At 51.6% G+C, this 27,860-nt stretch overlaps 1 protein-coding gene across 3 annotated transcripts in view; it reads left to right on the forward strand.

The window, feature by feature from the left end:
• Positions 1-27,860, forward strand: part of rictora (RPTOR independent companion of MTOR, complex 2 a) — a 903,687-nt gene that overhangs the window by 698,651 nt on the left and 177,176 nt on the right. The gene's annotated exons all lie outside the window — the stretch shown is intronic.

Below are 27,860 nucleotides of genomic sequence, written 5' to 3' on the forward strand. Positions count from 1 at the left end.
TGTTAGGTTTGGAATCCCCATGTACAATCCAGGGTTAGAATCCCCATGTACAGTCCCAGGGTTAGAATCCCCATGTACAGCCCCAGGGTTAGAATCCCCACGTAGAGTCCCAGGGTTAGAATCCCCATGTACAGTCCCAGGGTTAGAATCCCCATGTACAGTCCCAGGGTCGGAATCCCCATGTACAGTCCCAGGGTTAGAATCCCCATGTACAGTCCCAGGGTTAGAATCCCCATATACAGTCCCAGGGTTGGAATCCCCATGTACAGTCCAGGGTTAGAATCTCCATGTACAGTCCAGGGTTAGGATCCCCATGTACAGTCCCAGGGTTAGAATCCACATGTGCAGTCCCAGGGTTAGAATCCCCATGTACAGTCTCAGGGTTAGAATCCCCATGTACAGTCCCAATGTTAGAATCCCCATGTACAGTCCCAGGGTTCGAATCAACATGTGCAGTCCCAGAGTTAGAATCCCCATGTACAGCCCCCGGGTTAGAATCCCCATGTATAGTCCCAGGGTTAGAATCCCCATGTACAGTCCCAGGGTTAGAATCCCCATGTGCAGTCCCAGGGTTAGAATCCCCACGTACAGTCCCAGGGTTAGAATCCCCATGTACAGTCCCAGGGTTAGAATCCCCATGTACAGTCCCAGGGTTGGAATCCCCATGTACAGTCCCAGGGTTAGAATCCCCATGTACAGTCCCAGAGTTAGAATCCCCATGTACAGCCCCAGGGTTAGAATCCCCATGTACAGTCCCAGGGTTAGAATCCCCATGTACAGTCCCAGGGTTAGAATCCCCATGTACAGTCCCAGGGTTAGAATCCCCATGTACATTCCCAGGGTTAGAATCCCCATGTACAATCCCAGGGTTAGAATCCCCATGTACACTCCCAGGTTTAGAATCCCCATGTACAGTCCCAGGGTTAGAATCCCCATGTACAGTCCCAGTGTTATAGTCACCATGTACAGTCCCAGGGTTAGAATCCCCATGTACAGTCCCAGCGTTAGAATCCCCATGTACAGTCCTAGTGTTAGAATCCCCATGTACAGTCCCAGGGTTAGAATCCCCATGTACAGTCCCAGGGTTTGAATCCCTGTGTACAGTCCCAGGTTTAGAATCCCCATGTACAGTCCCAGGGTTAGAATCACCGTGTTCAGTCCCAGGTTTAGAATCCCCATGTCGAGTGCCAGGGTTAGAATCCCCATGTGCAGCCCCAGGGTTAGAATCACCATGTACAGTCCCAGAGTTAGAATCCCCATGTACAGCCCCAGGGTTAGAATCCCCATGTATAGTCCCAGGGTTAGAATCCCCATGTACAGTCCCAGGGTTAGAATCCCCATGTACAGTCCCAGGGTTAGAATCCCCACGTACAGTCCCAGGGTTAGAATCCCCATGTACAGTCCCAGGGTTCGAATCCCCATGTACAGTCCCAGGGTTAGAATCCCCATGTACAGTCCCAGGGTTAGAATCCCCATGTACAGTCCCAGAGTTAGAATCCCCATGTACAGTCCCAGGGTTAGAATCCCCATGTACAGTCCCAGGGTTAGAATCCCCATGTACAGTGCCAGGGTTGGAATTCCCAAGTACAGTCCCAGGGTTAGAATCCCCATGTACAGTCCCAGGATTAGAATCCCCATGTACAGTCCCAGGTTAATAATCCCCATGTCCAGTCCCAGGGTTAGAATCCCCATGTACAGTCCCAGGGTTAGAATCACCGTGTACAGTCCCAGGTTTAGAATCACCATGTACAGTCCCAGGGTTAGAATCCCCATGTAGAGTGCCAGGGTTAGAATCCCCATGTACAGTCCCAGGGTTAGAATCCCCATGTACAGTCCCAGTGTTAGAATCCCCATGTACAGTCCCAGTGTTAGAATCCCCATGTACAGTCCCTGGGTTAGAATCACCATGTACAGTCCCAGAGTTAGAATCCCCATGTACAGCCCCAGGGTTAGAATTCCCATGTACAGTCCCAGGGTTAGAATCCCCACGTACAGTCCCAGGGTTAGAATCCCCATGTACAGTCCCAGGGTTAGAATCCCCATGTGCAGTCCCAGGGTTAGAATCCCCATGTACACTCCCAGGGTTAGAATCCCCATGTACAATCCCAGGGTTAGAATCCCCATGTACAGTCCCAGGGTTAGAATCCCCATATACAGTCCCAGGGTTAGAATCCCCATGTACAATCCCAGCGTTAGAATCCCCATGTACAGTCCCAGGGTTAGAATCCCCATGTACAGTCCGAGGGTTAGAATCCCCATGTACAGTCCCAGGGTTAGAATCCCCATGTACAGTCCCAGGATTAGAATCCCCATGTACAGTGCCAGGGTTGGAATTCCCAAGTTCAGTCCCAGGGTTAGAATCCCCATGTACAGTCCCAGGATTAGAATCCCCATGTACAGTCCCAGGTTTAGAATCCCCATGTACAGTCCCAGGATTAGAATCCCCATGTACAGTCCCAGGTTTAGAATCCCCATGTACAGTCCCAGGGTTAGAATCACCGTGTACAGTCCCAGGTTTAGAATCCCCATGTACAGTCCCAGGGTTAGAATCCCCATGTAGAGTGCCAGGGTTAGAATCCCCATGTACAGTCCCAGGGTTAGAATCCCCATGTACAGTCCCAGGGTTAGAATCCCCATGTACAGTCCCAGGGTTAGAATCCCCATGTACAGTCCCAGGGTTAGAATCCCCATGTACAGTCCCAGCGTTGGAATCCCCATGTACAGTCCCAGGGTTAGAATCCCCATGTACAGTCCCAGCGTTGGAATCCCCATGTACAGTCCCAGGGTTAGAATCCCCATGTATAGTCCCACGGTTAGAATCCCCATGTACAGTCCCAGCGTTGGAATCCCCATGTACAGTCCCAGGGTTAGAATCCCCATGTACAGTCCAAGTGTTAGAATCCCCATGTACAGTCCCAGGGTTAGAATCCCCATGTACAGTCCCAGGGTTAGAATCCCCATGTACAGTCCCAGGGTTATAATCCCCATGTACAGTCCCAGGGTTAGAATCCCCATGTAGAGTCCCAGGGTTAGAATCCCCGTGTAAAGTCCCAGGGTTAGAATTCCCGTGTACAGTCCTCGGGTTGGAATCCCCGTGAACAGACCCAGGGTTGGAATCCCCACGTACTGTCCCAGGGTTAGGATCCCCACGTACATTCCCAGGGTTAGAATCCCCATGTACAGTCCCAGGGTTAGAAACCACATGTACAGTCCCAGGTTTGGAATCCCCATGTACAATCCAGGGTTAGAATCACCATGTACAGTCCCAGGGTTAGAATCCACATGTACAACCCCAGGGTTAGAATCCCCACGTACAGTCCCAGGGTTAGAATCCCCATGTACAGTCCCAGGGTTGGAATCCCCATGTACAGTCCCAGGGTTAGAATCCCCATGTACAGTCCCAGGGTTAGAATCCCCATGTACAGTCCCAGGGTTGGAATCCCCATGTACAGTCCAGGGTTAGAATCCCCATCAACAGTCCAGGGTTAGAATCCCCACGTACAGTCCCAGGGTTAGAATCCCCATGGCCAGTCCCAGGGTTAGAATCCCCATGTACAGTCCCAGGGTTAGAATCCCCATGTACAGTCTCAGGGTTAGAATCCCCATGCACAGTCCCAGTGTTAGAATCCTATTGTACAGTCCCAGGGTTAGAATCCCCATGTACAGTCCGAGGGTTAGAATCCCCATGTACAGTCCCAGGGTTAGAATCTCCATGTACAGTCCCCGTCTACAGACACAGTGTTGGAATCCCCACGTACTGTCCCAGGGTTAGGATCCCCACGTACATTCCCAGGGTTAGAATCCCCATGTACAGTCCCAGGGTTAGAAACCACATGTACAGTGTTAGGTTTGGAATCCCCATGTACAATCCAGGGTTAGAATCCCCATGTACAGTCCCAGGGTTAGAATCCCCATGTACAGCCCCAGGGTTAGAATCCCCACGTAGAGTCCCAGGGTTAGAATCCCCATGTACAGTCCCAGGGTTAGAATCCCCATGTACAGTCCCAGGGTTGGAATCCCCATGTACAGTCCCAGGGTTAGAATCCCCATGTACAGTCCCAGGGTTAGAATCCCCATGTACAGTCCCAGGGTTGGAATCCCCATGTACAGTCCAGGGTTAGAATCTCCATGTACAGTCCAGGGTTAGAATCCCCATGTACAGTCCCAGGGTTAGAATCCCCATGTGCAGTCCCAGGTTTAGAATCCCCATGTACAGTCTCAGGGTTAGAATCCCCATGTACAGTCCCAATGTTAGAATCCCCATGTACAGTCCCAGGGTTCGAATCAACATGTGCAGTCCCAGAGTTAGAATCCCCATATACTGCCCCCGGGTTAGAAACCCCATGTATAGTCCCAGGGTTAGAATCCCCATGTACAGTCCGAGGGTTAGAATCCCCATGTGCAGTCCCAGGGTTAGAATCCCCACGTACAGTCCCAGGGTTAGAATCCCCATGTACAGTCCCAGGGTTAGAATCCCCATGTACAGTCCCAGGGTTGGAATCCCCATGTACAGTCCCAGGGTTAGAATCCCCATGTACAGTCCCAGAGTTAGAATCCCCATGTACAGCCCCAGGGTTAGAATCCCCATGTACAGTCCCAGGGTTAGAATCCCCATGTACAGTCCCAGGGTTAGAATCCCCATGTACAGTCCCAGGGTGAGAATCCCCATGTACATTCCCAGGGTTAGAATCCCCATGTACAGTCCCAGGGTTAGAATCCCCATGTACAGTCCCAGTGTTAGAGTCACCATGTACAGTCACAGGGTTAGAATCCCCATGTACAGTCCCAGCGTTAGAATCCCCATGTACAGTCCTAGTGTTAGAATCCCCATGTACAGTCCCAGGGTTAGAATCCGCATGTACAGTCCCAGGGTTTGAATCCCTGTGTACAGTCCCAGGGTTAGAATCCCCATGTACAGTTCCAGGGTTAGAATCCCCATGTACAGTCCCAGGGTTCGAATCACCATGTACAGTCCCAGGGTTAGAATCCCCATGTACAGTCCCAGGGTTAGAATCCCCATGTACAGTCCCAGGGTTAGAATCCCTGTGTACAGTCCCAGGGTTCGAATCCCCATGTACAGTTCCAGGGTTAGAATCCCCATGTACAGTCCCAGGGTTCGAATCACCATGTGCAGTCCCAGGGTTAGAATCCCCATGTACAGTCCCAGGGTTAGAATCCCCATGTACAACCCCAGGGTTAGAATCCCCATGTACAATCCCAGGGTTAGAATCCCCGTGTACAGTCCCAGGGTTAGAATCCCTGTGTACAGTCCCAGGGTTAGAATCCCATGTACAGTCCCAGGGTTAGAATCCCCATGTACAGCCCCACTGTCCGAATCCCCATGTACCATCCCAGGGTTAGAATCCCCATGTACAGTCCCAGGGTTAGAATCCCCATGTGCAGTCCCAGGGTTAGAATCCCCATGTACAGTCTCAGGGTTAGAATCCCCAGGTACAGTCCCAATGTTAGAATCCCCATGTACAGTCCCAGGGTTAGAATCAACATGTGCAGTCCCAGAGTTGGAATCCCCATGTACAGCCCCAGGGTTAGAATCCCCATGTATAGTCCCAGGGTTAGAATCCCCATGTACAGTCCCAGGGTTAGAATCCCCATGTACAGCCCCAGGGTTAGAATCCCCACGTAGAGTCCCAGGGTTAGAATCCCCATGTACAGTCCCAGGGTTAGAATCCCCATGTACAGTCCCAGGGTTGGAATCCCCATGTACAGTCCCAGGGTTAGAATCCCCATGTACAGTCCCAGGGTTAGAATCCCCATGTACAGTCCCAGGGTTGGAATCCCCATGTACAGTCCAGGGTTAGAATCTCCATGTACAGTCCAGGGTTAGAATCCCCATGTACAGTCCCAGGGTTAGAATCCCCATGTGCAGTCCCAGGTTTAGAATCCCCATGTACAGTCTCAGGGTTAGAATCCCCATGTACAGTCCCAATGTTAGAATCCCCATGTACAGTCCCAGGGTTCGAATCAACATGTGCAGTCCCAGAGTTAGAATCCCCATATACTGCCCCCGGGTTAGAATCCCCATGTATAGTCCCAGGGTTAGAATCCCCATGTACAGTCCGAGGGTTAGAATCCCCATGTGCAGTCCCAGGGTTAGAATCCCCACGTACAGTCCCAGGGTTAGAATCCCCATGTACAGTCCCAGGGTTAGAATCCCCATGTACAGTCCCAGGGTTGGAATCCCCATGTACAGTCCCAGGGTTAGAATCCCCATGTACAGTCCCAGAGTTAGAATCCCCATGTACAGCCCCAGGGTTAGAATCCCCATGTACAGTCCCAGGGTTAGAATCCCCATGTACAGTCCCAGGGTTAGAATCCCCATGTACAGTCCCAGGGTGAGAATCCCATGTACATTCCCAGGGTTAGAATCCCCATGTACAGTCCCAGGGTTAGAATCCCCATGTACAGTCCCAGAGTTAGAGTCACCATGTACAGTCACAGGGTTAGAATCCCCATGTACAGTCCCAGCGTTAGAATCCCCATGTACAGTCCTAGTGTTAGAATCCCCATGTACAGTCCCAGGGTTAGAATCCGCATGTACAGTCCCAGGGTTTGAATCCCTGTGTACAGTCCCAGGGTTAGAATCCCCATGTACAGTTCCAGGGTTAGAATCCCCATGTACAGTCCCAGGGTTCGAATCACCATGTACAGTCCCAGGGTTAGAATCCCCATGTACAGTCCCAGGGTTAGAATCCCCATGTACAGTCCCAGGGTTAGAATCCCTGTGTACAGTCCCAGGGTTCGAATCCCCATGTACAGTTCCAGGGTTAGAATCCCCATGTACAGTCCCAGGGTTCGAATCACCATGTGCAGTCCCAGGGTTAGAATCCCCATGTACAGTCCCAGGGTTAGAATCCCCATGTACAACCCCAGGGTTAGAATCCCCATGTACAATCCCAGGGTTAGAATCCCCGTGTACAGTCCCAGGGTTAGAATCCCTGTGTACAGTCCCAGGGTTAGAATCCCATGTACAGTCCCAGGGTTAGAATCCCCATGTACAGCCCCACGGTCCGAATCCCCATGTACCATCCCAGGGTTAGAATCCCCATGTACAGTCCCAGGGTTAGAATCCCCATGTGCAGTCCCAGGGTTAGAATCCCCATGTACAGTCTCAGGGTTAGAATCCCCAGGTACAGTCCCAATGTTAGAATCCCCATGTACAGTCCCAGGGTTAGAATCAACATGTGCAGTCCCAGAGTTAGAATCCCCATGTACAGCCCCAGGGTTAGAATCCCCATGTATAGTCCCAGGGTTAGAATCCCCATGTACAGTCCCAGGGTTAGAATCCCCATGTGCATTCCCAGGGTTAGAATCCCCACGTACAGTCCCAGGGTTAGAATCCCCATGTACAGTCCCAAGGTTAGAATCCCCATGTACAGTCCCAGGGTTGGAATCCCCATGTACAGTCCCAGGGTTAGAATCCCCATGTACAGTCGCAGAGTTAGAATCCCCATGTACAGCCCCAGGGTTAGAATCCCCATGTACAGTCCCAGGGTTAGAATCCCCATGTACAGTCCCAGGGTTAGAATCCCCATGTACAGTCCCAGGGTTAGAATCCCCATGGACATTCCCAGGGTTAGAATCCCCATGTACAATCCCAGGGTTAGAATCCCCATGTACACTCCCAGGTTTAGAATCCCCATGTACAGTCCCAGGGTTAGAATCCCCATGTACAGTCCCAGTGTTAGAGTCACCATGTACAGTCCCAGGGTTAGAATCCCCATGTACAGTCCCAGCGTTAGAATCCCAATGTACAGTCCTAGGGTTCGAATCCCCATGTACAGTCCCAGGGTTAGAATCCCCATGTACAGTCCCAGGGTTTGAATCCCTGTGTACAGTCCCAGGGTTAGAATCCCCATGTTCAGTTCCAGGGTTAGAATCCCCATGTACAGTCCCAGGGTTCGAATCACCATGTACAGTCCCAGGGTTAGAATCCCCATGTACAGTCCCAGGGTTAGAATCCCCATGTACAGTCCCAGGGTTCGAATCCCTGTGTACAGTCCCAGGGTTCGAATCCCCATGTACAGTTCCAGGGTTAGAATCCCCATGTACAGTCCCAGGGTTCGAATCACCATGTGCAGTCCCAGGGTTAGAATCCCCATGTACAGTCCCAGGGTTAGAATCCCCATGTACAACCCCAGGGTTAGAATCCCCATGTACAATCCCAGGGTTAGAATCCCCGTGTACAGTCCCAGGGTTAGAATCCCTGTGTACAGTCCCAGGGTTAGATTCCCATGTACAGTCCCAGGGTTAGAATCCCCATGTACAGCCCCACGGTCCGAATCCCCATGTACCATCCCAGGGTTAGAATCCCCATGTGCAGTCCCAGGGTTAGAATCCCCATGTACAGTCCCAGGGTTAGAATCCCCATGTACAGTCCCAGGGTTAGAATCCCCATGTACAGTCCCAGGGTTAGAATCCCCATGTACAGTGCCAGGGTTGGAATTCCCAAGTACAGTCCCAGGGTTAGAATCCCCATGTACAGTCCCAGGATTAGAATCCCCATGTACAGTCCCAGGTTTAGAATCCCCATGTACAGTCCCAGGGTTAGAATCACCGTGTTCAGTCCCAGGTTTAGAATCCCCATGTCGAGCGCCAGGGTTAGAATCCCCATGTACAGCCCCAGGGTTAGAACCACCATGTACAGTCCCAGAGTTAGAATCCCCATGTACAGCCCCAGGGTTAGAATCCCCATGTATAGTCCCAGGGTTAGAATCCCCATGTACAGTCCCAGGGTTAGAATCCCCATGTACAGTCCCAGGGTTAGAATCCCCACGTACAGTCCCAGGGTTAGAATCCCCATGTACAGTCCCAGGGTTCGAATCCCCATGTACAGTCCCAGGGTTAGAATCCCCATGTACAGTCCCAGGGTTAGAATACCCATGTACAGTCCCAGAGTTAGAATCCCCATGTACAGTCCCAGGGTTAGAATCCCCATGTACAGTCCCAGGGTTAGAATCCCCATGTACAGTGCCAGGGTTGGAATTCCCAAGTACAGTCCCAGGGTTAGAATACCCATGTACAGTCCCAGTATTAGAATCCCCATGTACAGTCCCAGGTTAATAATCCCCATGTACAGTCCCAGGGTTAGAATCCCCATGTACAGTCCCAGGGTTAGAATCACCGTGTACAGTCCCAGGTTTAGAATCCCCATGTACAGTCCCAGTGTTAGAATCCCCATGTACAGTCCCAGTGTTAGAATCCCCATGTACAGTCCCAGGGTTAGAATCACCATGTACAGTCCCAGAGTTAGAATCCCCATGTACAGCCCCAGCGTTAGAATTCCCATGTACAGTCCCAGGGTTAGAATCCCCACGTACAGTCCCAGGGTTAGAATCCCCATGTACAGTCCCAGGGTTAGAATCCCCATGTACAGTCCCAGGGTTAGAATCCCCATGTACAGTCCCAGGGTTAGAATCGCCATGTACAGCCCCAGGGTGAGAATCCCCACGTACAGTCCCAGGGTTAGAATCCCCACGTACAGTCCCAGGGTTAGAATCCCCATGTACAGTCCCAGGGTTAGAATCCCCATGTACAGTCCCAGGGTTAGAATCCCCATGTACAGTCCCAGGGTTAGAATCCCCATGTACAATCCCAGGGTTAGATTCCCCATGTACACTCCCAGGGTTAGAATCCCCATGTACAGTCCCAGGGTTAGAATCCCCATGTACAGTCCCAGGGTTAGAATCCCCATGTACAGTGCCAGGGTTGGAATTCCCAAGTACAGTCCCAGGGTTAGAATCCCCATGTACAGTCCCAGGATTAGAATCCCCATGTACAGTCCCAGGTTTAGAATCCCCATGTACAGTCCCAGGGTTAGAATCACCGTGTTCAGTCCCAGGTTTAGAAACCCCATGTAGAGCGCCAGGGTTAGAATCCCCATGTACAGCCCCAGGGTTAGAACCACCATGTACAGTCCCAGAGTTAGAATCCCCATGTACAGCCCCAGGGTTAGAATCCCCATGTATAGTCCCAGGGTTAGAATCCCCATGTCCTGTCCCAGGGTTAGAATCCCCATGTACAGTCCCAGGGTTAGAATCCCCACGTACAGTCCCAGGGTTAGAATCCCCATGTACAGTCCCAGGGTTCGAATCCCCATGTACAGTCCCAGGGTTAGAATCCCCATGTACAGTCCCAGGGTTAGACTCCCCATGTACAGTCCCAGAGTTAGAATCCCCATGTACAGTCCCAGGGTTAGAATCCCCATGTACAGTCCCAGGGTTAGAATCCCCATGTACAGTGCCAGGGTTGGAATTCCCAAGTACAGTCCCAGGGTTAGAATACCCATGTACAGTCCCAGGATTAGAATCCCCATGTACAGTCCCAGGTTAATAATCCCCATGTACAGTCCCAGGGTTAGAATCCCCATGTACAGTCCCAGGGTTAGAATCACCGTGTACAGTCCCAGGTTTAGAATCCCCATGTACAGTCCCAGTGTTAGAATCCCCATGTACAGTCCCAGTGTTAGAATCCCCATGTACAGTCCCAGGGTTAGAATCACCATGTACAGTCCCAGAGTTATAATCCCCATGTACAGCCCCAGGGTTAGAATTCCCATGTACAGTCCCAGGGTTAGAATCCCCACGTACAGTCCCAGGGTTAGAATCCCCATGTACAGTCCCAGGGTTAGAATCCCCATGTACAGTCCCAGGGTTAGAATCCCCATGTACAGTCCCAGGGTTAGAATCGCCATGTACAGCCCCAGGGTGAGAATCCCCACGTACAGTCCCAGGGTTAGAATCCCCACGTACAGTCCCAGGGTTAGAATCCCCATGTACAGTCCCAGGGTTAGAATCCCCATGTACAGTCCCAGGGTTAGAATCCCCATGTACAGTCCCAGGGTTAGAATCCCCATGTACAATCCCAGGGTTAGAATCCCCATGTACACTCCCAGGGTTAGAATCCCCATGTACAGTCCCAGGGTTAGAATCCCCATGTACAGTCCCAGGGTTAGAATCCCCATGTACAGTCCCAGGGTTAGAATCCCCATGTACAATCCCAGCGTTAGAATCCCCATGTACAGTCCCAGGGTTAGAATCCCCATGTACAGTCCGAGGGTTAGAATCCCCATGTACAGTGCCAGGGTTGGAATTCCCAAGTTCAGTCCCAGGGTTAGAATCCCCATGTACAGTCCCAGGATTAGAATCCCCATGTACAGTCCCAGGTTTAGAATCCCCATGTACAGTCCCAGGGTTTGAATCCCCATGTACAGTCCCAGGGTTAGAATCACCGTGTACAGTCCCAGGTTTAGAATCCCCATGTACAGTCCCAGGGTTAGAATCCCCATGTAGAGTGCCAGGGTTAGAATCCCCATGTACAGTCCCAGGGTTAGAATCCCCATGTACTGTCCCAGGGTTAGAATCCCCATGTACAGTCCCAGGGTTAGAATCCCCATGTACAGTCCCAGGGTTAGAATCCCCATGTACAGTCCCAGCGTTGGAATCCCCATGTACAGTCCCAGGGTTAGAATCCCCATGTACAGTCCCACGGTTAGAATCCCCATGTACAGTCCCAGCATTGGAATCCCCATGTACAGTCCCAGGGTTAGAATCCCCATGTACAGTCCAAGTGTTAGAATCCCCATGTACAGTCCCAGGGTTAGAATCCCCATGTACAGTCCCAGGGTTAGAATCCCCATGTACAGTCCCAGGGTTATAATCCCCATGTACAGTCCCAGGGTTAGAATCCCCATGTAGAGTCCCAGGGTTAGAATCCCCGTGTAAAGTCCCAGGGTTAGAATTCCCGTGTACAGTCCTCGGGTTGGAATCCCCGTGAACAGACCCAGGGTTGGAATCCCCACGTACTGTCCCAGGGTTAGGATCCCCACGTACATTCCCAGGGTTAGAATCCCCACGTACAGTCCCAGGGTTAGAATCCCCATGTACAGTCCCAGGGTTAGAATCCCCATGTACAGTCCCAGGGTTGGAATCCCCATGTACAGTCCCAGGGTGAGAATCCCCATGTACAGTCCCAGGGTTAGAATCCCCATGTACAGTCCCAGGGTTGGAATCCCCATGTACAGTCCAGGGTTAGAATCCCCATGAACAGTCCAGGGTTAGAATCCCCATGTACAGTCCAAGGGTTAGAATCCCCATGGCCAGTCCCAGGGTTAGAATCCCCATGTACAGTCCCAGGGTTAGAATCCCCATGTACAGTCCCAGGGTTAGAATCCCCATGTACAGTCCCAGAGTTAGAGTCACCATGTACAGTCACAGGGTTAGAATCCCCATGTACAGTCCCAGCGTTAGAATCCCCATGTACAGTCCTAGTGTTAGAATCCCCATGTACAGTCCCAGGGTTAGAATCCGCATGTACAGTCCCAGGGTTTGAATCCCTGTGTACAGTCCCAGGGTTAGAATCCCCATGTACAGTTCCAGGGTTAGAATCCCCATGTACAGTCCCAGGGTTCGAATCACCATGTACAGTCCCAGGGTTAGAATCCCCATGTACAGTCCCAGGGTTAGAATCCCCATGTACAGTCCCAGGGTTAGAATCCCTGTGTACAGTCCCAGGGTTCGAATCCCCATGTACAGTTCCAGGGTTAGAATCCCCATGTACAGTCCCAGGGTTCGAATCACCATGTGCAGTCCCAGGGTTAGAATCCCCATGTACAGTCCCAGGGTTAGAATCCCCATGTACAACCCCAGGGTTAGAATCCCCATGTACAATCCCAGGGTTAGAATCCCCGTGTACAGTCCCAGGGTTAGAATCCCTGTGTACAGTCCCAGGGTTAGAATCCCATGTACAGTCCCAGGGTTAGAATCCCCATGTACAGCCCCACGGTCCGAATCCCCATGTACCATCCCAGGGTTAGAATCCCCATGTACAGTCCCAGGGTTAGAATCCCCATGTGCAGTCCCAGGGTTAGAATCCCCATGTACAGTCTCAGGGTTAGAATCCCCAGGTACAGTCCCAATGTTAGAATCCCCATGTACAGTCCCAGGGTTAGAATCAACATGTGCAGTCCCAGAGTTAGAATCCCCATGTACAGCCCCAGGGTTAGAATCCCCATGTATAGTCCCAGGGTTAGAATCCCCATGTACAGTCCCAGGGTTAGAATCCCCATGTGCATTCCCAGGGTTAGAATCCCCACGTACAGTCCCAGGGTTAGAATCCCCATGTACAGTCCCAAGGTTAGAATCCCCATGTACAGTCCCAGGGTTGGAATCCCCATGTACAGTCCCAGGGTTAGAATCCCCATGTACAGTCGCAGAGTTAGAATCCCCATGTACAGCCCCAGGGTTAGAATCCCCATGTACAGTCCCAGGGTTAGAATCCCCATGTACAGTCCCAGGGTTAGAATCCCCATGTACAGTCCCAGGGTTAGAATCCCCATGGACATTCCCAGGGTTAGAATCCCCATGTACAATCCCAGGGTTAGAATCCCCATGTACACTCCCAGGTTTAGAATCCCCATGAACAGTCCCAGGGTTAGAATCCCCATGTACAGTCCCAGTGTTAGAGTCACCATGTACAGTCCCAGGGTTAGAATCCCCATGTACAGTCCCAGCGTTAGAATCCCAATGTACAGTCCTAGGGTTCGAATCCCCATGTACAGTCCCAGGGTTAGAATCCCCATGTACAGTCCCAGGGTTTGAATCCCTGTGTACAGTCCCAGGGTTAGAATCCCCATGTTCAGTTCCAGGGTTAGAATCCCCATGTACAGTCCCAGGGTTCGAATCACCATGTACAGTCCCAGGGTTAGAATCCCCATGTACAGTCCCAGGGTTAGAATCCCCATGTACAGTCCCAGGGTTCGAATCCCTGTGTACAGTCCCAGGGTTCGAATCCCCATGTACAGTTCCAGGGTTAGAATCCCCATGTACAGTCCCAGGGTTCGAATCACCATGTGCAGTCCCAGGGTTAGAATCCCCATGTACAGTCCCAGGGTTAGAATCCCCATGTACAACCCCAGGGTTAGAATCCCCATGTACAATCCCAGGGTTAGAATCCCCGTGTACAGTCCCAGGGTTAGAATCCCTGTGTACAGTCCCAGGGTTAGATTCCCATGTACAGTCCCAGGGTTAGAATCCCCATGTACAGCCCCACGGTCCGAATCCCCATGTACCATCCCAGGGTTAGAATCCCCATGTGCAGTCCCAGGGTTAGAATCCCCATGTACAGTCCCAGGGTTAGAATCCCCATGTACAGTCCCAGGGTTAGAATCCCCATGTACAGTCCCAGGGTTAGAATCCCCATGTACAGTGCCAGGGTTGGAATTCCCAAGTACAGTCCCAGGGTTAGAATCCCCATGTACAGTCCCAGGATTAGAATCCCCATGTACAGTCCCAGGTTTAGAATCCCCATGTACAGTCCCAGGGTTAGAATCACCGTGTTCAGTCCCAGGTTTAGAATCCCCATGTCGAGCGCCAGGGTTAGAATCCCCATGTACAGCCCCAGGGTTAGAACCACCATGTACAGTCCCAGAGTTAGAATCCCCATGTACAGCCCCAGGGTTAGAATCCCCATGTATAGTCCCAGGGTTAGAATCCCCATGTACAGTCCCAGGGTTAGAATCCCCATGTACAGTCCCAGGGTTAGAATCCCCACGTACAGTCCCAGGGTTAGAATCACCGTGTACAGTCCCAGGTTTAGAATCCCCATGTACAGTCCCAGTGTTAGAATCCCCATGTACAGTCCCAGTGTTAGAATCCCCATGTACAGTCCCAGGGTTAGAATCACCATGTACAGTCCCAGAGTTAGAATCCCCATGTACAGCCCCAGCGTTAGAATTCCCATGTACAGTCCCAGGGTTAGAATCCCCACGTACAGTCCCAGGGTTAGAATCCCCATGTACAGTCCCAGGGTTAGAATCCCCATGTACAGTCCCAGGGTTAGAATCCCCATGTACAGTCCCAGGGTTAGAATCGCCATGTACAGCCCCAGGGTGAGAATCCCCACGTACAGTCCCAGGGTTAGAATCCCCACGTACAGTCCCAGGGTTAGAATCCCCATGTACAGTCCCAGGGTTAGAATCCCCATGTACAGTCCCAGGGTTAGAATCCCCATGTACAGTCCCAGGGTTAGAATCCCCATGTACAATCCCAGGGTTAGATTCCCCATGTACACTCCCAGGGTTAGAATCCCCATGTACAGTCCCAGGGTTAGAATCCCCATGTACAGTCCCAGGGTTAGAATCCCCATGTACAGTGCCAGGGTTGGAATTCCCAAGTACAGTCCCAGGGTTAGAATCCCCATGTACAGTCCCAGGATTAGAATCCCCATGTACAGTCCCAGGTTTAGAATCCCCATGTACAGTCCCAGGGTTAGAATCACCGTGTTCAGTCCCAGGTTTAGAATCCCCATGTAGAGCGCCAGGGTTAGAATCCCCATGTACAGCCCCAGGGTTAGAACCACCATGTACAGTCCCAGAGTTAGAATCCCCATGTACAGCCCCAGGGTTAGAATCCCCATGTATAGTCCCAGGGTTAGAATCCCCATGTCCTGTCCCAGGGTTAGAATCCCCATGTACAGTCCCAGGGTTAGAATCCCCACGTACAGTCCCAGGGTTAGAATCCCCATGTACAGTCCCAGGGTTCGAATCCCCATGTACAGTCCCAGGGTTAGAATCCCCATGTACAGTCCCAGGGTTAGACTCCCCATGTACAGTCCCAGAGTTAGAATCCCCATGTACAGTCCCAGGGTTAGAATCCCCATGTACAGTCCCAGGGTTAGAATCCCCATGTACAGTGCCAGGGTTGGAATTCCCAAGTACAGTCCCAGGGTTAGAATACCCATGTACAGTCCCAGGATTAGAATCCCCATGTACAGTCCCAGGTTAATAATCCCCATGTACAGTCCCAGGGTTAGAATCCCCATGTACAGTCCCAGGGTTAGAATCACCGTGTACAGTCCCAGGTTTAGAATCCCCATGTACAGTCCCAGTGTTAGAATCCCCATGTACAGTCCCAGTGTTAGAATCCCCATGTACAGTCCCAGGGTTAGAATCACCATGTACAGTCCCAGAGTTATAATCCCCATGTACAGCCCCAGGGTTAGAATTCCCATGTACAGTCCCAGGGTTAGAATCCCCACGTACAGTCCCAGGGTTAGAATCCCCATGTACAGTCCCAGGGTTAGAATCCCCATGTACAGTCCCAGGGTTAGAATCCCCATGTACAGTCCCAGGGTTAGAATCGCCATGTACAGCCCCAGGGTGAGAATCCCCACGTACAGTCCCAGGGTTAGAATCCCCACGTACAGTCCCAGGGTTAGAATCCCCATGTACAGTCCCAGGGTTAGAATCCCCATGTACAGTCCCAGGGTTAGAATCCCCATGTACAGTCCCAGGGTTAGAATCCCCATGTACAATCCCAGGGTTAGAATCCCCATGTACACTCCCAGGGTTAGAATCCCCATGTACAGTCCCAGGGTTAGAATCCCCATGTACAGTCCCAGGGTTAGAATCCCCATGTACAGTCCCAGGGTTAGAATCCCCATGTACAATCCCAGCGTTAGAATCCCCATGTACAGTCCCAGGGTTAGAATCCCCATGTACAGTCCGAGGGTTAGAATCCCCATGTACAGTGCCAGGGTTGGAATTCCCAAGTTCAGTCCCAGGGTTAGAATCCCCATGTACAGTCCCAGGATTAGAATCCCCATGTACAGTCCCAGGTTTAGAATCCCCATGTACAGTCCCAGGGTTTGAATCCCCATGTACAGTCCCAGGGTTAGAATCACCGTGTACAGTCCCAGGTTTAGAATCCCCATGTACAGTCCCAGGGTTAGAATCCCCATGTAGAGTGCCAGGGTTAGAATCCCCATGTACAGTCCCAGGGTTAGAATCCCCATGTACTGTCCCAGGGTTAGAATCCCCATGTACAGTCCCAGGGTTAGAATCCCCATGTACAGTCCCAGGGTTAGAATCCCCATGTACAGTCCCAGCGTTGGAATCCCCATGTACAGTCCCAGGGTTAGAATCCCCATGTACAGTCCCACGGTTAGAATCCCCATGTACAGTCCCAGCGTTGGAATCCCCATGTACAGTCCCAGGGTTAGAATCCCCATGTACAGTCCAAGTGTTAGAATCCCCATGTACAGTCCCAGGGTTAGAATCCCCATGTACAGTCCCAGGGTTAGAATCCCCATGTACAGTCCCAGGGTTATAATCCCCATGTACAGTCCCAGGGTTAGAATCCCCATGTAGAGTCCCAGGGTTAGAATCCCCGTGTAAAGTCCCAGGGTTAGAATTCCCGTGTACAGTCCTCGGGTTGGAATCCCCGTGAACAGACCCAGGGTTGGAATCCCCACGTACTGTCCCAGGGTTAGGATCCCCACGTACATTCCCAGGGTTAGAATCCCCACGTACAGTCCCAGGGTTAGAATCCCCATGTACAGTCCCAGGGTTAGAATCCCCATGTACAGTCCCAGGGTTGGAATCCCCATGTACAGTCCCAGGGTGAGAATCCCCATGTACAGTCCCAGGGTTAGAATCCCCATGTACAGTCCCAGGGTTGGAATCCCCATGTACAGTCCAGGGTTAGAATCCCCATGAACAGTCCAGGGTTAGAATCCCCATGTACAGTCCAAGGGTTAGAATCCCCATGGCCAGTCCCAGGGTTAGAATCCCCATGTACAGTCCCAGGGTTAGAATCCCCATGTACAGTCTCAGGGTTAGAATCCCCATGCACAGTCCCAGTGTTAGAATCCTATTGTACAGTCCCAGGGTTAGAATCCCCATGTACAGTCCCAGGGTTAGAATCCCCATGTACAGTCCCAGGGTTAGAATCTCCATGTACAGTCCCATGGTTAGAATCCCCACGTACAGTCCCAGGGTTAGAGTCCCCATGTACAGTCCCAGGGTTAGAATCTCCATGTACAGTCCCAGGGTTAGAATCCCCATGTACAGTCCCAGGGTTAGCATCCCCATGTACAGTCCCAGGGTTAGAATCACCATGTACAGTCCCAGGGTTGGAATCCCCATGTACAGTCCCAGGGTTGGAATCCCCGTGTACAGTCCCAGGGTTAGAATCCCCATTTACAGTCCCAGGGTTATGATCCCCATGTACAGTACCAGGGTTAGAATCCCCATGTAGAGTCCCAGGGTTAGAATCCCCGTGTACAGTCCCAGGGTTAGAATCCCCGTGTACAGTCCCCGGGTTGGAATCCCCGTCTACAGACACAGTGTTGGAATCCCCACGTACTGTCCCAGGGTTAGGATCCCCACGTACATTCCCAGGGTTAGAATCCCCATGTACAGTCCCAGGGTTAGAAACCACATGTACAGTGTTAGGTTTGAAATCCCCATGTACAATCCAGGGTTAGAATCCCCATGTACAGTCCCAGGGTTAGAATCCCCATGTACAGCCCCAGGGTTAGAATCCCCACGTAGAGTCCCAGGGTTAGAATCCCCATGTACAGTCCCAGGGTTAGAATCCCCATGTACAGTCCCAGGGTTGGAATCCCCATGTACAGTCCCAGGGTTAGAATCCCCATGTACAGTCCCAGGGTTAGAATCCCCATGTACAGTCCCAGGGTTGGAATCCCCATGTACAGTCCAGGGTTAGAATCTCCATGTACAGTCCAGGGTTAGAATCCCCATGTACAGTCCCAGGGTTAGAATCCCCATATGCAGTCCCAGGGTTAGAATCCCCATGGACAGTCTCAGGGTTAGAATCCCCATGTACAGTCCCAATGTTAGAATCCCCATGTACAGTCCCAGGGTTAGAATCAACATGTGCAGTCCCAGAGTTAGAATCCCCATGTACAGCCCCAGGGTTAGAATCCCCATGTATAGTCCCAGGGTTAGAAACCCCATGTACAGTCCCAGGGTTAGAATCCCCATGAACAGTCCCAGGGTTAGAATCCCCACGTACAGTCCCAGGGTTAGAATCCCCATGTACAGTCCCAGGGTTAGAATCCCCATGTACAGTCCCAGGGTTAGAATCCCCATGTACAGTCCTAGGTTTAGAATCCCCATGTACAGTCCCAGAGTTAGAATCCCCATGTACAGCCCCAGGGTTAGAACCCCATGTACAGTCCCAGGGTTAGAATCCCCATGTACAGTCCCAGGGTTAGAATCCCCATGTACAGTCCCAGGGTTAGAATCCCCATGTACATTCCCAGGGTTAGAATCCCCATGTACAATCCCAGGGTTAGAATCCCCATGTACACTCCCAGGTTTAGAATCCCCATGCACAGTCCCAGGGTTAGAATCCCCATGTACAGTCCCAGTGTTAGAGTCACCATGTACAGTCCCAGGGTTAGAATCCCCATGTACAGTCCCAGCGTTAGAATCCCCATGTACAGTCCTAGGGTTAGAATCCCCATGTACAGTCCCAGGGTTAGGATCCCTGTGTACAGTCCCAGGGTTAGAATCCCCATGTACAGTTCCAGGGTTAGAATCCCCATGTACAGTCCCAGGGTTAGAATCACCATGTACAGTCCCAGGGTTAGAATCCCCATGTACAGTCCCAGGGTTAGAATCCCCATGTACAGTCCCAGGGTTAGAATCCCCATGTACAGTGCCAGGGTTGGAATTCCCAAGTACAGTCCCAGGGTTAGAATCCCCATGTACAGTCCCAGGATTAGAATCCCCATGTACAGTCCCAGGTTTAGAATCCCCATGTACAGTCCCAGGGTTAGAATCACCGTGTTCAGTCCCAGGTTTAGAATCCCCATGTCGAGCGCCAGGGTTAGAATCCCCATGTACAGCCCCAGGGTTAGAACCACCATGTACAGTCCCAGAGTTAGAATCCCCATGTACAGCCCCAGAGTTAGAATCCCCATGTACAGCCCCAGGGTTAGAATCCCCATGTATAGTCCCAGGGTTAGAATCCCCATGTACAGTCCCAGGGTTAGAATCCCCATGTACAGTCCCAGGGTTAGAATCCCCACGTACAGTCCCAGGGTTAGAATCCCCATGTACAGTCCCAGGGTTCGAATCCCCATGTACAGTCCCAGGGTTAGAATCCCCATGTACAGTCCCAGGGTTAGAATACCCATGTACAGTCCCAGAGTTAGAATCCCCATGTACAGTCCCAGGGTTAGAATCCCCATGTACAGTCCCAGGGTTAGAATCCCCATGTACAGTGCCAGGGTTGGAATTCCCAAGTACAGTCCCAGGGTTAGAATACCCATGTACAGTCCCAGGATTAGAATCCCCATGTACAGTCCCAGGTTAATAATCCCCATGTACAGTCCCAGGGTTAGAATCCCCATGTACAGTCCCAGGGTTAGAATCACCGTGTACAGTCCCAGGTTTAGAATCCCCATGTACAGTCCCAGTGTTAGAATCCCCATGTACAGTCCCAGTGTTAGAATCCCCATGTACAGTCCCAGGGTTAGAATCACCATGTACAGTCCCAGAGTTAGAATCCCCATGTACAGCCCCAGCGTTAGAATTCCCATGTACAGTCCCAGGGTTAGAATCCCCACGTACAGTCCCAGGGTTAGAATCCCCATGTACAGTCCCAGGGTTAGAATCCCCATGTACAGTCCCAGGGTTAGAATCCCCATGTACAGTCCCAGGGTTAGAATCGCCATGTACAGCCCCAGGGTGAGAATCCCCACGTACAGTCCCAGGGTTAGAATCCCCACGTACAGTCCCAGGGTTAGAATCCCCATGTACAGTCCCAGGGTTAGAATCCCCATGTACAGTCCCAGGGTTAGAATCCCCATGTACAGTCCCAGGGTTAGAATCCCCATGTACAATCCCAGGGTTAGATTCCCCATGTACACTCCCAGGGTTAGAATCCCCATGTACAGTCCCAGGGTTAGAATCCCCATGTACAGTCCCAGGGTTAGAATCCCCATGTACAGTGCCAGGGTTGGAATTCCCAAGTACAGTCCCAGGGTTAGAATCCCCATGTACAGTCCCAGGATTAGAATCCCCATGTACAGTCCCAGGTTTAGAATCCCCATGTACAGTCCCAGGGTTAGAATCACCGTGTTCAGTCCCAGGTTTAGAATCCCCATGTAGAGCGCCAGGGTTAGAATCCCCATGTACAGCCCCAGGGTTAGAACCACCATGTACAGTCCCAGAGTTAGAATCCCCATGTACAGCCCCAGGGTTAGAATCCCCATGTATAGTCCCAGGGTTAGAATCCCCATGTCCTGTCCCAGGGTTAGAATCCCCATGTACAGTCCCAGGGTTAGAATCCCCACGTACAGTCCCAGGGTTAGAATCCCCATGTACAGTCCCAGGGTTCGAATCCCCATGTACAGTCCCAGGGTTAGAATCCCCATGTACAGTCCCAGGGTTAGAATCCCCATGTACAGTCCCAGAGTTAGAATCCCCATGTACAGTCCCAGGGTTAGAATCCCCATGTACAGTCCCAGGGTTAGAATCCCCATGTACAGTGCCAGGGTTGGAATTCCCAAGTACAGTCCCAGGGTTAGAATACCCATGTACAGTCCCAGGATTAGAATCCCCATGTACAGTCCCAGGTTAATAATCCCCATGTACAGTCCCAGGGTTAGAATCCCCATGTACAGTCCCAGGGTTAGAATCACCGTGTACAGTCCCAGGTTTAGAATCCCCATGTACAGTCCCAGTGTTAGAATCCCCATGTACAGTCCCAGTGTTAGAATCCCCATGTACAGTCCCAGGGTTAGAATCACCATGTACAGTCCCAGAGTTATAATCCCCATGTACAGCCCCAGGGTTAGAATTCCCATGTACAGTCCCAGGGTTAGAATCCCCACGTACAGTCCCAGGGTTAGAATCCCCATGTACAGTCCCAGGGTTAGAATCCCCATGTACAGTCCCAGGGTTAGAATCCCCATGTACAGTCCCAGGGTTAGAATCGCCATGTACAGCCCCAGGGTGAGTATCCCCACGTACAGTCCCAGGGTTAGAATCCCCACGTACAGTCCCAGGGTTAGAATCCCCATGTACAGTCCCAGGGTTAGAATCCCCATGTACAGTCCCAGGGTTAGAATCCCCATGTACAGTCCCAGGGTTAGAATCCCCATGTACAATCCCAGGGTTAGAATCCCCATGTACACTCCCAGGGTTAGAATCCCCATGTACAGTCCCAGGGTTAGAATCCCCATGTACAGTCCCAGGGTTAGAATCCCCATGTACAGTCCCAGGGTTAGAATCCCCATGTACAATCCCAGCGTTAGAATCCCCATGTACAGTCCCAGGGTTAGAATCCCCATGTACAGTCTGAGGGTTAGAATCCCCATGTACAGTGCCAGGGTTGGAATTCCCAAGTTCAGTCCCAGGGTTAGAATCCCCATGTACAGTCCCAGGATTAGAATCCCCATGTACAGTCCCAGGTTTAGAATCCCCATGTACAGTCCCAGGGTTTGAATCCCCATGTACAGTCCCAGGGTTAGAATCACCGTGTACAGTCCCAGGTTTAGAATCCCCATGTACAGTCCCAGGGTTAGAATCCCCATGTAGAGTGCCAGGGTTAGAATCCCCATGTACAGTCCCAGGGTTAGAATCCCCATGTACTGTCCCAGGGTTAGAATCCCCATGTACAGTCCCAGGGTTAGAATCCCCATGTACAGTCCCAGGGTTAGAATCCCCATGTACAGTCCCAGCGTTGGAATCCCCATGTACAGTCCCAGGGTTAGAATCCCCATGTACAGTCCCACGGTTAGAATCCCCATGTACAGTCCCAGCGTTGGAATCCCCATGTACAGTCCCAGGGTTAGAATCCCCATGTACAGTCCAAGTGTTAGAATCCCCATGTACAGTCCCAGGGTTAGAATCCCCATGTACAGTCCCAGGGTTAGAATCCCCATGTACAGTCCCAGGGTTATAATCCCCATGTACAGTCCCAGGGTTAGAATCCCCATGTAGAGTCCCAGGGTTAGAATCCCCGTGTAAAGTCCCAGGGTTAGAATTCCCGTGTACAGTCCTCGGGTTGGAATCCCCGTGAACAGACCCAGGGTTGGAATCCCCACGTACTGTCCCAGGGTTAGGATCCCCACGTACATTCCCAGGGTTAGAATCCCCACGTACAGTCCCAGGGTTAGAATCCCCATGTACAGTCCCAGGGTTAGAATCCCCATGTACAGTCCCAGGGTTGGAATCCCCATGTACAGTCCCAGGGTGAGAATCCCCATGTACAGTCCCAGGGTTAGAATCCCCATGTACAGTCCCAGGGTTGGAATCCCCATGTACAGTCCAGGGTTAGAATCCCCATGAACAGTCCAGGGTTAGAATCCCCATGTACAGTCCCAGGGTTAGAATCCCCATGGCCAGTCCCAGGGTTAGAATCCCCATGTACAGTCCCAGGGTTAGAATCCCCATGTACAGTCTCAGGGTTAGAATCCCCATGCACAGTCCCAGTGTTAGAATCCTATTGTACAGTCCCAGGGTTAGAATCCCCATGTACAGTCCCAGGGTTAGAATCCCCATGTACAGTCCCAGGGTTAGAATCTCCATGTACAGTCCCATGGTTAGAATCCCCACGTACAGTCCCAGGGTTAGAGTCCCCATGTACAGTCCCAGGGTTAGAATCTCCATGTACAGTCCCAGGGTTAGAATCCCCATGTACAGTCCCAGGGTTAGCATCCCCATGTACAGTCCCAGGGTTAGAATCACCATGTACAGTCCCAGGGTTGGAATCCCCATGTACAGTCCCAGGGTTGGAATCCCCGTGTACAGTCCCAGGGTTAGAATCCCCATTTACAGTCCCAGGGTTATGATCCCCATGTACAGTACCAGGGTTAGAATCCCCATGTAGAGTCCCAGGGTTAGAATCCCCGTGTACAGTCCCAGGGTTAGAATCCCCGTGTACAGTCCCCGGGTTGGAATCCCCGTCTACAGACACAGTGTTGGAATCCCCACGTACTGTCCCAGGGTTAGGATCCCCACGTACATTCCCAGGGTTAGAATCCCCATGTACAGTCCCAGGGTTAGAAACCACATGTACAGTGTTAGGTTTGGAATCCCCATGTACAATCCAGGGTTAGAATCCCCATGTACAGTCCCAGGGTTAGAATCCCCATGTACAGCCCCAGGGTTAGAATCCCCACGTAGAGTCCCAGGGTTAGAATCCCCATGTACAGTCCCAGGGTTAGAATCCCCATGTACAGTCCCAGGGTTGGAATCCCCATGTACAGTCCCAGGGTTAGAATCCCCATGTACAGTCCCAGGGTTAGAATCCCCATGTACAGTCCCAGGGTTGGAATCCCCATGTACAGTCCAGGGTTAGAATCTCCATGTACAGTCCAGGGTTAGAATCCCCATGTACAGTCCCAGGGTTAGAATCCCCATATGCAGTCCCAGGGTTAGAATCCCCATGGACAGTCTCAGGGTTAGAATCCCCATGTACAGTCCCAATGTTAGAATCCCCATGTACAGTCCCAGGGTTAGAATCAACATGTGCAGTCCCAGAGTTAGAATCCCCATGTACAGCCCCAGGGTTAGAATCCCCATGTATAGTCCCAGGGTTAGAAACCCCATGTACAGTCCCAGGGTTAGAATCCCCATGAACAGTCCCAGGGTTAGAATCCCCACGTACAGTCCCAGGGTTAGAATCCCCATGTACAGTCCCAGGGTTAGAATCCCCATGTACAGTCCCAGGGTTAGAATCCCCATGTACAGTCCTAGGTTTAGAATCCCCATGTACAGACCCAGAGTTAGAATCCCCATGTACAGCCCCAGGGTTAGAACCCCATGTACAGTCCCAGGGTTAGAATCCCCATGTACAGTCCCAGGGTTAGAATCCCCATGTACAGTCCCAGGGTTAGAATCCCCATGTACATTCCCAGGGTTAGAATCCCCATGTACAATCCCAGGGTTAGAATCCCCATGTACACTCCCAGGTTTAGAATCCCCATGCACAGTCCCAGGGTTAGAATCCCCATGTACAGTCCCAGTGTTAGAGTCACCATGTACAGTCCCAGGGTTAGAATCCCCATGTACAGTCCCAGCGTTAGAATCCCCATGTACAGTCCTAGGGTTAGAATCCCCATGTACAGTCCCAGGGTTAGGATCCCTGTGTACAGTCCCAGGGTTAGAATCCCCATGTACAGTTCCAGGGTTAGAATCCCCATGTACAGTCCCAGGGTTCGAATCACCATGTACAGTCCCAGGGTTAGAATCCCCATGTACAGTCCCAGGGTTAGAATCCCCATGTACAACACCAGGGTTAGAATCCCCATGTACAATCCCTGGGTTAGAATCCCCGTGTACAGTCCCAGGGTTAGAATCCCCGTGTACAGTCCCAGGGTTAGAATCCCATGTCCAGTCCCAGGGTTAGAATCCCCATGTACAGCCCCAGGGTCCGAATCCCCATGTACAGTCCCAGGGTTAGAATCCCCATGTACAGTCCCAGGGTTAGAATCCCCATGTACAGTCCCAGGGTTAGAATCCCCATGTACAGTCCCAGGGTTAGAATCCCCATGTACAGTCCCAGGGTTAGAATCCCCATGTACAGTGCCAGGGTTGGAATGCCCAAGTACAGTCCCGGGGTTAGAATCCCCATGTACAGTCCCAGGATTAGAATCCCCATGTACAGTCCCAGGTTTAGAATCCCCATGTACAGTCCCAGGGTTAGAATCCCCATGTACAGTCCCAGGGTTAGAATCACCGTGTTCAGTCCCAGGTTTAGAATTCCCATGTAGAGTGCCAGGGTTAGAATCCCCATGTACAGTCCCAGGGTTAGAATCCCCATGTACAGTTCCAGGGTTAGAATCCCCATATACAGTCTCAGGGTTAGAATCCCCAAGAACAGTCCCAGTGTTAGAATCCCCATGTACAGCACCAGGGTTAGAATCCCCACGTAGAGTCACAGGGTTAGAATCCCCATGTACAGTCCCAGGGTTAGAATCCCCATGTACAATCCCAGGGTTGGAATCCCCATGTACAGTCCCAGGGTTAGAATCCCCATGTACAGTCCCAGTGTTAGAATCCCCATGTACAGTCCCAGGGTTGGAATCCCCATGTACAGTCCAGGGTTAGGATCTCCATGTACAGTCCAGGGTTAGAATCCCCATGTACAGTCCCAGGGTTAGAATCCCCATGTACAGCCCCAGGGTTAGAATCCCCATGTACAGTCTCAGGGTTAGAATCCCCATGTACAGTCCCAATGTTAGAACCCCCATGTACAGTCCCAGGGTTAGAATCAACATGTGCAGTCCCAGAGTTAGAATCCCCATGTACAGCCCCAGGGTTAGAGTCCCCATGTATAGTCCCAGGGTTAGAATCCCCATGTACAGTCCCAGGGTTAGAATCCCCAAGTACAGTCCCAGGGTTAGAATCCCCATGTACAGTCCCAGGGTTAGAATCCCCATGTACAGTCCCAGGGTTAGAATCCCCATGTACAGCCCCAGGGTTAGAATCCCCATGTACAGTCCCAGGGTTAGAATCCCCATGTACAGTCCCAGCGTTAGAATCCCCATGTACAATCCCAGGGTTAGAATCCCCATGTACACTCCCAGGTTTAGAATCCCCATGTACAGTCCCAGGGTTAGAATCCCCATGTACAGTCCCAGGGTTAGAGTCACCATGTACAGTCCCAGGGTTAGAATCCCCATGTACAGTCCCAGCGTTAGAATCCCGATGTACAGTCCCAGGGTTAGAATCCCCATGTACAGTCCCAGGGTTAGAATCCCCATGTACAGTCCCAGGGTTAGAATCCCTGTGTACAGTCCCAGGGTTAGAATCCCCATGTACAGTTCCAGGGTTAGGATCCCCATGTACAGTCCCAGGGTTCGAATCATCATGTACAGTCCCAGGGTTAGAATCCCCATGTACAGTCCCAGGGTTAGAATCCCCATGTACAACCCCAGGGTTAGAATCCCCATGTACAATCCCAGGGTTAGAATCCCCGTGTACAGTCCCAGGGTTAGAATCCCCGTGTACAGTCCCAGGGTTAGAATCCCATGTACAGTCCCAGGGTTAGAATCCCCATGTGCAGCCCCAGGGTCCGAATCCCCATGTACAGTCCCAGGGTTAGAATCCCCATGTACAGTCCCAGGGTTAGAATCCCAATGTACAGTCCCGGGGTTAGAATCCCCATATACAGTCTCAGGGTTAGAATACCCAGGTACAGTCCCAGGGTTAGAATCCCCATGTACAGCCCCAGGGTTAGAATCCCCACATACAGCCCCAGGGTTAGAATCCCCATGTACAGTCCCAGGGTTCGAATCCCCATGTACAGTCCCAGGGTAGAATCCCCATGTACAGCCCCAGGGTTAGAATCCCCATGTACAGTCCCAGAGTTAGTATCCCCATGTGCAGTCCCAGGGTTAGAATCCCCATGTACAGTCCCAGGTTTAGAATCCCCATGTACAGTGCCAGGGTTGGAATTCCCAAGTACAGTCCCAGGGTTAGAATCCCCATGTACAGTCCCAGGATTAGAATCCCCGTGTACAGTCCCAGGTTTAGAACCCCCATGTACAGTCCCAGGGTTAGAATCCCCATGTACAGTCCCAGGGTTAGAATCACCGTGTACAGTCCCAGGTTTAGAATCCCCATGTACAGTCCCAGGGTTAGAATCCCCATGTAGAGTGCCAGGGTTAGAATCCCATGTACAGTCCCAGGGTTAGAATCCCCATGTCCAGTCCCAGGGTTAGAATCCCCATGTACAGTCCCAGTGTTAGAATCCCCATGTACAGTCCCAGGGTTAGAATCACCATGTACAGTCCCAGAGTTAGAATCCCCATGTACAGCTCCAGGTTTAGAATCCCCATGTACAGTCCCAGGGTTAGAATCCCCACGTACAGTCCCAGGGTTAGAATCCCCATGTACATTCCCAGGGTTAGAATCCCCATGTACAGTCCCAGGGTTAGAATCCCCATGTACAGTCCCAGGGTTAGAATCCCCAGGTAGAGCCCCAGGGTGAGAATCCCCACGTACAGTCCCATGTTTAGAATCCCCACGTACAGTCCCAGCGTTAGAATCCCCATGTACAGTCCCAGGGTTAGAATCCCCA

Source organism: Somniosus microcephalus, chromosome 1 (assembly GCF_052327205.1).
Source record: "Somniosus microcephalus isolate GS21.2 chromosome 1, FLI_Smic_1.0, whole genome shotgun sequence".
In the NCBI taxonomy this organism is placed as follows: Eukaryota; Metazoa; Chordata; class Chondrichthyes; order Squaliformes; family Somniosidae; genus Somniosus; species Somniosus microcephalus.